The sequence below is a fragment of the Aotus nancymaae genome, unplaced genomic scaffold (assembly GCF_030222135.1).
Source record: "Aotus nancymaae isolate 86718 unplaced genomic scaffold, 86718_ANA_hifiasm-v0.15.2.pri h1tg000062l, whole genome shotgun sequence".
Classification (NCBI taxonomy): domain Eukaryota; kingdom Metazoa; phylum Chordata; class Mammalia; order Primates; family Aotidae; genus Aotus; species Aotus nancymaae.
Genome location: NW_026988476.1, coordinates 44,489,508 through 44,501,148, shown reverse-complemented (window position 1 = coordinate 44,501,148; position 11,641 = coordinate 44,489,508). Strand labels below are relative to the sequence as shown.

The 11,641-nt window shown below is 45.0% G+C and overlaps 1 protein-coding gene across 1 annotated transcript in view; it reads left to right on the top strand.

The window, feature by feature from the left end:
- Positions 1-678: 678 nt before the first annotated feature.
- Positions 679-11,641, top strand: part of RAB27A (RAB27A, member RAS oncogene family) — an 84,079-nt gene continuing 73,116 nt past the window's right edge. The window contains exon 1 of the mRNA XM_012469805.2: positions 679-722. The gene's annotated coding sequence lies outside the window, so the exon portion shown is untranslated. The remainder of the gene's footprint in view (positions 723-11,641) is intronic.

Here is an 11,641-nt window from a genome sequence, read left to right as displayed (position 1 = left end):
GAGATAATTTGCACTTATTTTTCTCCCATGTCATTTCCAGGAATCCCGAACTTTCCCTGGCCCGGAAAGGCAGTGCCCAGGCCGACCTGAGCCAGGAGCCGCAGGGGCGGGAAGCCGGGGGCAGGGCAGGGCCGGGCCGGGGGCGCAGCCTCAGGAACCGCGCGACCTCGGGAACCCCGGGCGGGGCAGTCGTGCAGGCTCCCGGCACCTCCGGCTGCTACGGTGGCGACCGCGATCTGATGCCCTGGAAAACAACTTTAGAACAGGGTTTTTTGGGGAGGAGAATTGGAGAGAGTCCCCAAACGACACTTCGCCGTGCAGCGGTCCTTGGAGCAGTTTGTAAACGTCCCTCCTGTGTCTCAAAACGAAAACACCCCTTTATCGTCTCGCGCCTTCCAGAACGGGGCAGTGGAGACTAGTTTGGGGACAAAGGAGGCGAGCGGGGACTTTTCGGGGTTCACAGGAGGACCCCCTAGGAGGCGCGGCCACCGGGGAGCGCGCGACAGCCCCTCCCCCACGCCAGCCGGGCGGGGGCCGCTCCCGAGGTAACAGGAGGAGGCGGGAGGTGGAGAGAAGGTCCCGCCCCACCTCGCTCCCCTTTACGGGAAGTGATGTGGGGCCAGACGGAAAATACCCGCCGACGACCCAAAAAGGCCGGCGGCGGGTGGACGCGGCGCGCGGGGACCGGAGCCGGGCGGGGACAGGACGGCGGGGCGAGCCAGGTGAGGGGCCTGAGGAGCGGGAGGCGCGCGGCGGGTCTGGTCCCTCCGGGAGGGCTGAGCGGGTGTCCCCGCGGGGCCGCCCTGGGGCTGGGGTCGTAGGCTGCGACGCCCTTTCTCTCCTCCTCCTGGCGCCCGGGCCCGCCGGAAAAGTGGCTTCTCTCCCAGTACCTCAGCTCAGACCCCGTGGATGACAACCTCCCGGTGCTGGTCAGGTGCGGTCCCAGCTTCTGCCAGGGTCTCAGGTCGCCTCGGGGTGGCATCCAGGTGCGAGGGTGCCCATCAGGGGTAGGACACGTCCCTGGAGGGAGAGGAGGAAGGGCGCCGACCTCCCGCACGCTCCCCAGTTCATTCCTCCCTCTTTTGCCTTCAGTTTAGCCATTTATCCTGATTGCTCTGCCGTTGGTGAGGGTCTGGACTGCAGACTAGCTGCGAGGGAGGGGCTCTCCCTTGTGTCAGTCAGACAGAAAGCTCTACCTGGCAGCCAGGCCCTCCGGTCGGACTGGTGCTGGGGCTGATGTGATGACAGGCTTTGTTAACTATTGTCAAAGCCTGTTTCTGTCCCAGTAGATCACCAGTTCATCAAAGTCAGGCCTGAAGTGAAGGGAATCTTGTGAGCCCTGGACTGAGGAGCCTTCACAGTCTTTTAGCTCCTGCTGGCCACCTGGGCACACATGGCCTCAGCGTCTTCTGCCACAGGGTCCTCTTCCTCACCCCTACAGCTAACAGCTGTTCTTTCCTTCTGGATGACTTCTCAGTTTCTATGGTTGGTTGATCAGTCGGATGTTAGGGTTGGGGGTGGAGGTATTACAGAGTTGTGCTGTGTAAGTTTTCTGTAATCATTGCTGATTAAATTTGTAGATTCTCCACTGTTCTTGTTCTTTTTTTTTTTTTTTCCCTTCAGCCTTCCAAAAGCTTTAGAGGGAAAACACAATCTGGAAAGCAGTTTCTGCAGATGGTTAGAAGTGAAGAAAGGTTAATGTAACACTGAAAGACCTTGACTGGGGATCATTTCGTTTCTGTATTTTATGTTAGTTTACGTTGTTTTAAGTTTTCTTTCCTACTTTTTTTCTTCCTTTTCTGCCCTTCACTCTCCCTCCCTTCCTCCTTCCTGTTTTTCCTTTCTTTCTTAATTTTCATGACCTGCCTTGATTTTTAATTTTATTGAAGTATATTTAATCTATTTTTCCTTTTTTTTTTGAGACTGAGTCTCACTCCGTTGTAGTGGCATGATCTCGGCTCACTGCAACCTCCTTCCCGGGTTCAAGTGATTCTTTTGCTTCAGCCTCCAGAGTAGCTGGATTTACAGGCATGCACCACCATACTTGGCTAATTTTTGTATTTTTAGTAGAGACAGGGTTTTGCTATGTTGGCCAGGCTGGTCTTGAACTCCTGAGCTCAAGTGATCCACCAGCCGTGGCCTCCCAAAGTGCTGGGATTACAGGCTTGAGCCATGGAACCCAGCCCATTTTTCCTTTTGTTGTTTGTGCTTTTGATGTCAAATTTAAGAAAACATTGCCAAATTCAAGGTTATGAAGATTTATACTTATGTTTTCTTCTAAAAGTTTTATAGTTTTTGCTCTCACATTTCATTCTTTGATTCATTTAAAGTTAATTTTTAAATATGATGTGAGACGGGAGGTCCAGCTTCAACCTTTTGCATGTGGATATCCAGTTCTTTTAGCAGCGTTTGTTGAAAAGACTGTTCCCCTTTTAATGATTTTAGCACTTCTGTTGAAATAAATGGACCAGAATGTAAAGGTTTGTTTCTGGACTCTCATTTCTATTCCATTGATCTATATGTGTCTCCTCAGGACAGTATCATCCTACTACCTCGATTATCATAGCTACATAGTAAGTTTTGAAATCAGGATATGTGAGTCCTCCAGTTTTGTTCTTTTTCAAGATCGTTTTGACTCTGCAAGCCCCTTGAATTTCCATATGAAATTTAAAGTCAGCTTCTCAATTTCTGTTGCTTTGGTTCTAGAATAGATATGAGGGTTTTGAAGTGGGCAACAATCTCTAGGAACCAGACTTTTGAGTTTTCTCTCCCAAAGCTGCTTTCCCTAGTCTTCTCCATCTTAGTGAATGGCAACTTCACTCTTCCAGATGCTCACACCAGACACCCTGAAATCAACTTTGATTCTTTCTCTTATACCTCACATTAAATTCCTCAGCAGGCCAGGCATGGTGGCTCACGCCTGTAATCCCAGCACTTTGGGAGGCTGAGGTGGGTGGATCAGGAGGTCAGGAGATCGAGACCATCCTGGCCAACACAGTGAAACCCTGTCTCTACTAAAAATACAAAAAATTAGCCTGGCATGGTGGCACATGCCTGTAGTTCCAGCTACTCGGGAGGCTGGATTTTGTCTTTTTAGTAGAGGTGGGGTTTCGCTATGTTGGCCAGGCTGGTCAGGAGGCTGAGGCAGGAGAATCGCTTGAACCTGGGAGGTGGAGGTTGCAGTGAGCCAAGATTGCATCCCTGCACTCTAGCCTTGGCGACAAAGTGAGACTCTGTTAAAAAAAAAAAATTTCCTCAGCAAATCTCACTGATTCTACTTTAAGAATACATCTGGCTGGGTGCAGTGGCTCACGCCTATAATTCCAGCACTTTGGGAGGTAGAGGCAGGTGGATCACCTGAGGTCAGGAGTTCAAGACCAGCCTGGCCAACATGGTGAAACCCCATCTCTACTAAAAATGCAAAAATTAGCTGGGCGTGGTGGTGGGCGCCTGTAATCCCAGCTACTCAGGAGTAGCTTATACATACATACATACATATATATAAAGAATACCATCTAGGATGATAACCATTTCTCACCACTTTTGCTGCTCCCCTCAAGTTCCTATCATCTCTGTCATCTGGATTACAGCAAAAACCTCCTAAAGGGCTTCCCTGCTTTCACCCTCACTGCTCCACACTCTATTCTTAACACAGCAGCCGGAATCTATTATGGCAGTCTGCTTGAAACTCTCCAATGGCTTTTTATGTCAGAAGAAGAGATCGAGTCCTCACCATGATCTGTAGCGCCCTTGCATGGTGTGTGGCTTCATCTGCTATCACTCTTTACTTTGTTGACTCTGCTCCATACCTCAGGACCTTTGCACTTGTTTCTCTGCCTAGAATGCTCTTCCCCTCGGATGTCTGCATGGCTTTCTTATTTATTTCATTCAGGTGAAAAGTCATTTTTCTAGAGAGGCCGTCTTTGATCACCTCACCTAAAATAGTGCCCCTCATCCATCCCATCATTTTCTGCCCTGTTACCTTGCCTTATTTTCTTTAGGGTATTTATAGAACTGTCATACACACACGGGCGCGCGCACGCACACACACACACACAATATTTGTCTTTCACTGGTAGAAGAAGAGCTCCATGATGGTCAGGAATCTGCCTTGTTCACTGTGATGTCCATAGTACATAGAATGGTTTCTGACATATATTAAGCACTCAAAAAAATACATGTTGAACTGGTGAAAAAGGGAAGGAAGACGGAGCAATAGGGACCATTCCGCTATTTCTCCCATCCAGGTACTAACCAGGCCCAACTCTGCTTAGCTTCAAAGATCAGAGGAGATCAGGCACGTTCAGGATGGTATGGGTGTAGACCATTCTGCTATTTCTTTCCCACAATTTCATCCATTTTTTCTTGAGAGAAGCAATGTCTACAGATACACCAACATCTCCTAAGTCTCTCCTCTCCTGTCCTACTTTCCCAAAGATAATAGTCTTATCTTCCTTAAAAAGGGAAAGGGGTCAAATAAGTAGAAACGTGAGGCTTCTGGTCCTTCCCACAGTGGCAGATGGGAGCCCTCTGCTCTGTATCCTGGGCAAACTGGGCAGGACCACTCAGCGCCTCTCTCCAGGGTGTTGGCCTCCTGTGCTGATTTAGCAAAAGTGAGGTTTCTTGGAAATTTAAGAAAATGGAAGTTCATTTCTTGTTTATTTCATCATTTATTTATTTAATAGAAACGGGGTTTCACAATGTTGACCAGGCCCCTAAGAGGCAAAATTGTCTTGCCATTACTAAAACGAGATTGGTTCTCGAAGTAATTTTTCCCTTCTATAACCTTCCCTTTTTATGCCACATGCAGATTTTTGCTTGGGCCGTATTTGTTCGTCTGCCTCTTGGACAGGAAGTTTGAGTTTATGATTTGGTTTGCCTTAAGCTGATTACCTTGGGTGTGGACGTGAGCACTGCACTGGAGGGAGAGATAAAGGGTTTGTAATTTACGTATATTGGTAGGGTAAGTTGTGTGAAGTAGAGAGCATTCAGCTCCTTTGGGACTCTCTGTGCAGGTACTTACATGATTGAGGTCTAGTAACACTCGTATTGTATTTACTGTCAAGTAAGATCAGATGCCTCTCTTACTCAAGAGGAATGCTGAAAGTTTTGTTCCTCCTTTCCTGTTGTTTTTTTCCTCTCCTCTGTATATGCTGCCCTTAAACGGGTTTACCGTTTAGTGGTTTAGTCAGCCAACCTCCCATGTGTGTGGAGTGAGACTTTTGATTTTAATGTGGGGATGGAGGTGGGGTGCCAGATTTAGCAAACTCAAAAAAAGTTAAATTTGTATTTCAGATAAACACTGACTAATTTTTTCCCTATATCTTATGCATTATTTGGGACATACTTTTACTAAAAAATTGTTGTTTATCCAAAATGCAAACTGGGTGTCTTGTTTTGTATCTGGCAGCCCTGGTTGGAGGTTATGTTTATGCATGGGAAATACATCGATTGTGAAAACGTTCAAAGAATCCAGCCGTGGCTCATTTTGGTGACTGTGCACGTGTCCATCTAAAAGAAAGAGAGGATTTGTAAACCTAAGGAGTATTAGAATTAGAAGGAAGTTAGAGAACATTTCATTTTGCTCTAGTCTTTTATAGTTAAGGGAATTTACTCCAGAGAGGTAAGTCACTTTGTCAAAGTCACATAGAATTAGTGGCAGAGCTGGGATTCGGGGACCAGTGATTGTTCTGCTGCATAATCCCTTCCTTAAGAGGTCATGAAAAAGTTGCTTATGTTTTCATGTTGACCTTTAATCACATTTCTAGTCATCCTCTCAGGATCACCTCATTATCATTCTGTCCTTCAGTCCCCAGATCCAACATGTGGCAGCCAAAGCCATTGTCATGAGACACCTTGACTTTTCTGAGAGCCCCATGACTATGGAAAGCCCCATATGGGTCTCTTCCCAGCTATTATGCCAGAAAGCCTGTAGTTTAATATTTTTATTTATTCCTTTTGTGGTTTTGTTGACCCTTTTGACCTTCTTGAGTATTTATTGTAAAGTGCTTTAAGGTGGTCTTACTAAGTATAATTCCACAACAACTAAGTGTTATCTTCTGGAAAGCCTGCTTGCTTCGAGTGACCTATTCCCACAAACTCCTCACCCCTTTGTATTTTGGTAGAATAAATATGGAAGATATACATATGACAAGGAGCAAGGCAGACAGACAGGTATATGTGACTTGTTCATTAGAGATCTTTTTAAACAGGATTTCATTATTATTCTTTTACAATAATTTGTACCTATTTAAGAAAGCAGCCTTGAAAATGAACATGCTTCCTCTAACTGCTAGTTGAATACCATATTTCAGAACCACTAATCTTGTTTTTTTGTAGCCTCATTGGTTAATTCATATAAAGTCTTCCCAGCTGCCAGGTCAAAGCATAATAATACAATTAGTTGCCAAGAGACTGAAAAATCTGTTCACTCTTATTTGCTACAGTTTATCTACCTCGGCCTGATCCCACCACATGTGTGGCCGGTCACGTCCTATCAGGGTATGGCTGAATGCTAATCTCCTGTGTATTTGTGTCATTAAAAGCAAAGACAAGGTCCCAATCAGCAAATTAAACTTGATAATAGGGTACTTTTTTCCTTGCTGTACCAGCCCTAATAAAGGCGGAAATGAAACATACAGAAATGGGTCACAACTTAAATGTTTATTTGCAATAGCAAAGAATTTTAAACTATAACCCATGATTGTGGTCAGGATTTCTTTGTTTCTTGCTAAGAAATCATTATGAATATAGTGATTTTCACAACGAATCTCGTCATTACAAGGAAACCACTTCAAGAATGAGTGAAGAGGTCTAGCAGTCCTTGAAAAGATAAGGTATTGTCCTCACAGTCAAATACTGAAGACCTAATGTGGCTTTTCTCATTAGGGACAAGGTCAGCTCTCCCAGGCCCCACCTCTGCTCTAGGCACAGAGGGCCGTGTAGTGAAGTGGGTTGTGGTATTTCCTCAGGCAGTGAGTGGCTCATTCCTGTGTTCCAGAGTTCCTGCTTGAATGTGGAAGAATCAACACAGTCAGGAATCAGTAGGCTGGTTTTTAGTCTCCATACTGCTGATTATTAACTATGTGATATCACACCAGTGGCTCTCAGTTGGGGGTGATTTTCTCCCCTGCCCCACCCCACATGGGACATTTAGCAATGCCTGGAGACATTTTTGACTGTCAGAACTGGGGAGTTCCTACTGGCATTTAGTGGGTAGAGGCCAGGGATGCCACAAAACATTCTCAGTTCATAGGACAGCCCCCAACAAAGGATTATCCTGCCTAAAACGTCAACAGTGGCCAACGCTAAGAAACCCTGCATTAGACAACTCATTGAACTTCTTTCTCTTGCAATTTCCCAAGCTACACATTCTTTCCATCGTATAAAGCTAAGTAAGCCTAATTCTACCACTGCTGTCTTTCTAACCTCTCCCTTACCCCAATTCTAAGTCAGTAAATGTGGGGAAGGGCTCAGGCTGTTATTGATTGATTGTCCCCACAATGGATTCTGATCAGCAGTTGCAGTTGAGGCTGAGAACCACTGCCCCCAGGGATCATGCGAAATGGGCTTCTCATGGAGGTGCCAGGTTGGCCATAGGAGAGGAGTGGACCCTGTGGGAACAGCCTATGAGCAGGAGGAAGTGAGAGGCTGGTCTCAGTGCCTGCCTATTGTGTGCTTCCACACAAGCAGAGGACCACAGAGAACATGTACCTGAAGGGTTACACAGGGATTTGGGCTCTCGGCCTCTGCACGATAAGCTCTCAGCTGCTAGGAATGTCTACTTCCCAGATTTCCAGCTGACCACCATACCCTGGAAAGAAGATAATAAAACTGGACAGTTTGTTTATTAACACCCTGATTCTAGCTTAACTAGAGCTTTGAGAGATTGAAAATCAGTAACGAAAAACCTCACCCTGAGTCATCAGCCCATTTTGCCACCCAGATAAGGAAACCACATTTGTTACACTTACAGAATTGTATAATTTAAGAGCTATTAGGGACCTTGGAAATTATAGCCCAGGCTCCCCTCCCAGAAGTCCAGAGCTGTGCCTCAGGTCACAACTGATGGCAGGGATGGTTCCAGAAGCCTAATCTGCTGGCTCCCTGGTGTGTTCTTTTTATGCTCTTACTTTAAAACTTCTTGATTGGAGTCAGTTGTACTGTGACAATCCAAAATTGTGTGTGTTGTTCAAAGGAAGTGACTTCTAGATAGAACTTTGCTAACACCCAGAGTCTCTTCCTTGAACTCTTCTGAAATAGGATAAGAAGTGAAACAAATGTATTACGATTTCCCTATTAAAGCAGTGCAGGAATTTCCAAGTGCCTGCCCTGTGCCAGCTGCTAGTTAAAGGCCTGTACTGCTGCTTTTCTGTTCCAATTCTTGCCCCTCCCTGCCATAGCCCATTCTTCACACATAGCCAGTGATGTCCAAAAAAAGGAATTCACACTCTTGAGGGAGCTGAAATAATTTTTTTTTTTTGAGTCTTGCTCGGTCACCAGGCTGGAGTGCAGTGGTGCGATCTCTGCTCACTGCAACCTCCGCCTCCTGAGTTCAAGCGATTTCCCAGCCTCAGCCTCCCAAGTAGGTGGGACTACGGGCAATGCACCACCACGCCCGGCTAACTTTTTGAATTTACTGGAGAGAGGGTTTCACCATGTTGGCCAGGATGGTCTTGATTTCCTGACCTTGTGATCTGCTTGCCTCGGCTTCCCAAAGTGCTGGGATTATAGGCGTGAGCTACCGCACACAGCCTAATTTTTAAAAAATTAAAGGAATTCTGGTCATATCCTTCTGCTTATAATCCCCTAGTTGCTTTCATTGTAGTAAGTATAAGATCCAAATATGTAGCTGTGGTCTGTAAGGGCCTCTGGTTTCTTTTTTTTTTTTCTTTTCCCTTCCTTTCCTACCTTTCCTTCTCCCTTGTGTTCCCCCTTCCCTTCTCCCTTCCTTTCCTTCCATTCTCTTCTTCCTTCCCTTCCCTTCTTTCTTGTCTTTGTCATCCGGCTCACTGCAGCCTCGACATCCTGGGCTCATGTGGATCCTCCCACCTCAGCCTCCCAAGTAACTAGGACCAAGGAAGTGTGTCACCGTGCTGTGCTAACTTTTGTATTTTTAGTAGAGATGGGGTTTTACTGTGTTGGCCAGGGTGGTCTCAAACTCCTGACCTCAAGTGATCTGCCTGCCTTGGCCTTCCAAAGTGTTGGGATTACAGGCATGAGCCACTATGCCCATCCTGGACTTTGTCTTTTAAATGAAACCAGAATGCCAGTTTATTGGTAGATGAGAAATGGAACTGCTAAGCAGATTATTTTCTTTGAGGAAAGTGTATGCTTCCTGTAGGAAGAATATCCATGTGAAGCAAATGTAAAAGAAGAAGGCTACTTGGTAAGCATAGGCTCAGAACCCAGTGAACTGGAAATCAAAAAGACCCAAGAACTTCAATGCTGGAGAAAGATTACCATGATAATGGTTCCTCAAAACTGACTATACATGAAAATTGCACAGGGAGCTTTTGTTTAAAACATACCCACAAAATCAACAACACATTTTTCACTCTCTCCTTTGGAGATTCTAATTTATTAGGTTTGTGGCTAAGGCTGGGGAATCCATGTTTTCTTTAAAATACTGCCCTAGTGATTGATGGTGGACAACCTGGTTTGGGAACCAGTGCCTAGCTCACCTTTACTCCCAGCCTGAGTATACTCAGGCCCAAAGAGATCATATGTTTCATGCAGAGTGGCACAGCAAGTGAGTTGGAAGGTGGAACTCAGATCTCCCTGTCCTCTCTATGCATTGTTCAAAAAACATAGTAAGATTCTCAGCGACAGAGGCGGCACAGCCTCGGAAATTGTTGGTTTCTTAGTTTTTCTCTATTTACATGTAACTAACCAGTCTGGTGTCAAACAGGAAATATACACAGCATAGTTTTTTTTTTTTATTTTTATTTTTTATCACCAAGTGTCAGATTAGGACCAGTAACATCAGCACCACCTGGGAAATTAGAAATGCAGAATTTCAGCCCCACTCCAGACCTACTGAATCTGAAACTCTGGTGGGGCCTAGAGTCTGTGTTTTAAAGCCATCTAGGTGACTGATGCACACTGAAGTTTGAGAACCACTGTCTACAGCTACGTTTCATGACTCAACCACTGGTTAAAGCTGCTGACCTTGGCCTTTGTAGCTGATGAGTCATTAGCATTGAGGCCTTAACTTAAGCTAGCCATCTGCTTTCCTTGGAGATATTTATTCAAAACAGGAACGATTGTTGTAAATCTTCATTAGAATGCCATAGACAAGTGAGGGAATGGACTAGTATTTATTGAGCACCTGCTGTATGTGAGGCACTGTGTGTGAGGCTGCTATTTATTTCATTTAATTCTCACAACCACATTGCTAGGTCATCAGTGTTATTATCCCTATTTTACAGATTTGGTATCTGAGGCTGGTAGAGGTTAATATGATCTTGACCTGCAGGTTATTTGCATAACTATAGTTGCGCATTTTTGCCATCTGTTTATCTCTCTAGAACAGGGACTTACAAACTTTATTATGTATAACCAGATAGCCCCTGGGAAGCTTGTTACAAATGCAAATTCCCTTGGCCTCCCTCACAGAGATCCTAATTCAGAGGCCTGGATGGAACCCAAAATTTTGGATTCTCATCAAATACCCTAGGTGATTCTGCTGCCAGTCCTGGGTCCATTTTCACTTGCCCTAATTGGTTGACCAGTTGCCCCTCAAGGCTTCTCTGAGGTTCTGTGTTCTCCTGTGTTTTGTGCTCACAGGCCTTAGACACTGGATGGAGAAGAAATTTGAGTATGGGAGGAGAGGCTTTCGGAGCCTTCATTAAGAGTCTTACCTGCCTGGCTCTTTCTGCTCTCTCTACTGCCTCGTAGAGGGTTCCTAGGCCATATTTTGGCTTTGCGTAACTTGTGATCCTTTTCATTATCTATCCCAAAGTTTGTAACTGTTCTCATAGCAACTTTGCCCTTGTGTGTGTGGGGTGCATAGATGTGAGCAATTTCCTTCAGGCTGTGATTAGTAACTGTGGAGTAGTGAGTTGCTTCAGGTTTTGAGGTCAGAAACGGTATTTCATCTGTTTGGTGATAAAAGGCCTTATTTTTCCGGAGATAGAATTGACATATTTAAAAGTGAATCAGAAGACTGAATAATTTGGTGCCATTATGAAGGAAAAAAGGGAAATGAAAATTAAAAACAAATTTCAGATATAATGCCTGATGTCCTTCTTTCTGAGGTGACAGGCTGATTTCTGCCCACAAGTTTAGAAGTGGCCACTCCCATAGTGTAAGAGTCATGTCTGTGAGAAGATAGTGGAAACCTGCCAGGCTTTTGTCCAGGAGAGAACTCAGAAATGTTGAACTATTAAATTTCTTCAATATGTCTTAGTCCCTGAAACAAAATGTGTATTACAACATGGGAAGGAAATTCACAAAAGCAAACATTGCAGCTTCCTGAAGTCCACTATATATAAAGCAAATTACAGGTTACGTTTCTAAGACTACTTTCTTTCTCTACCTGATATTAGAGTTGATAATAACAATATGCAGTGAGTGTAATAGCTACAGCCACCATATGTGTCAAGAATCATACAAACGTTTTCTCACTTAATCCTCAACA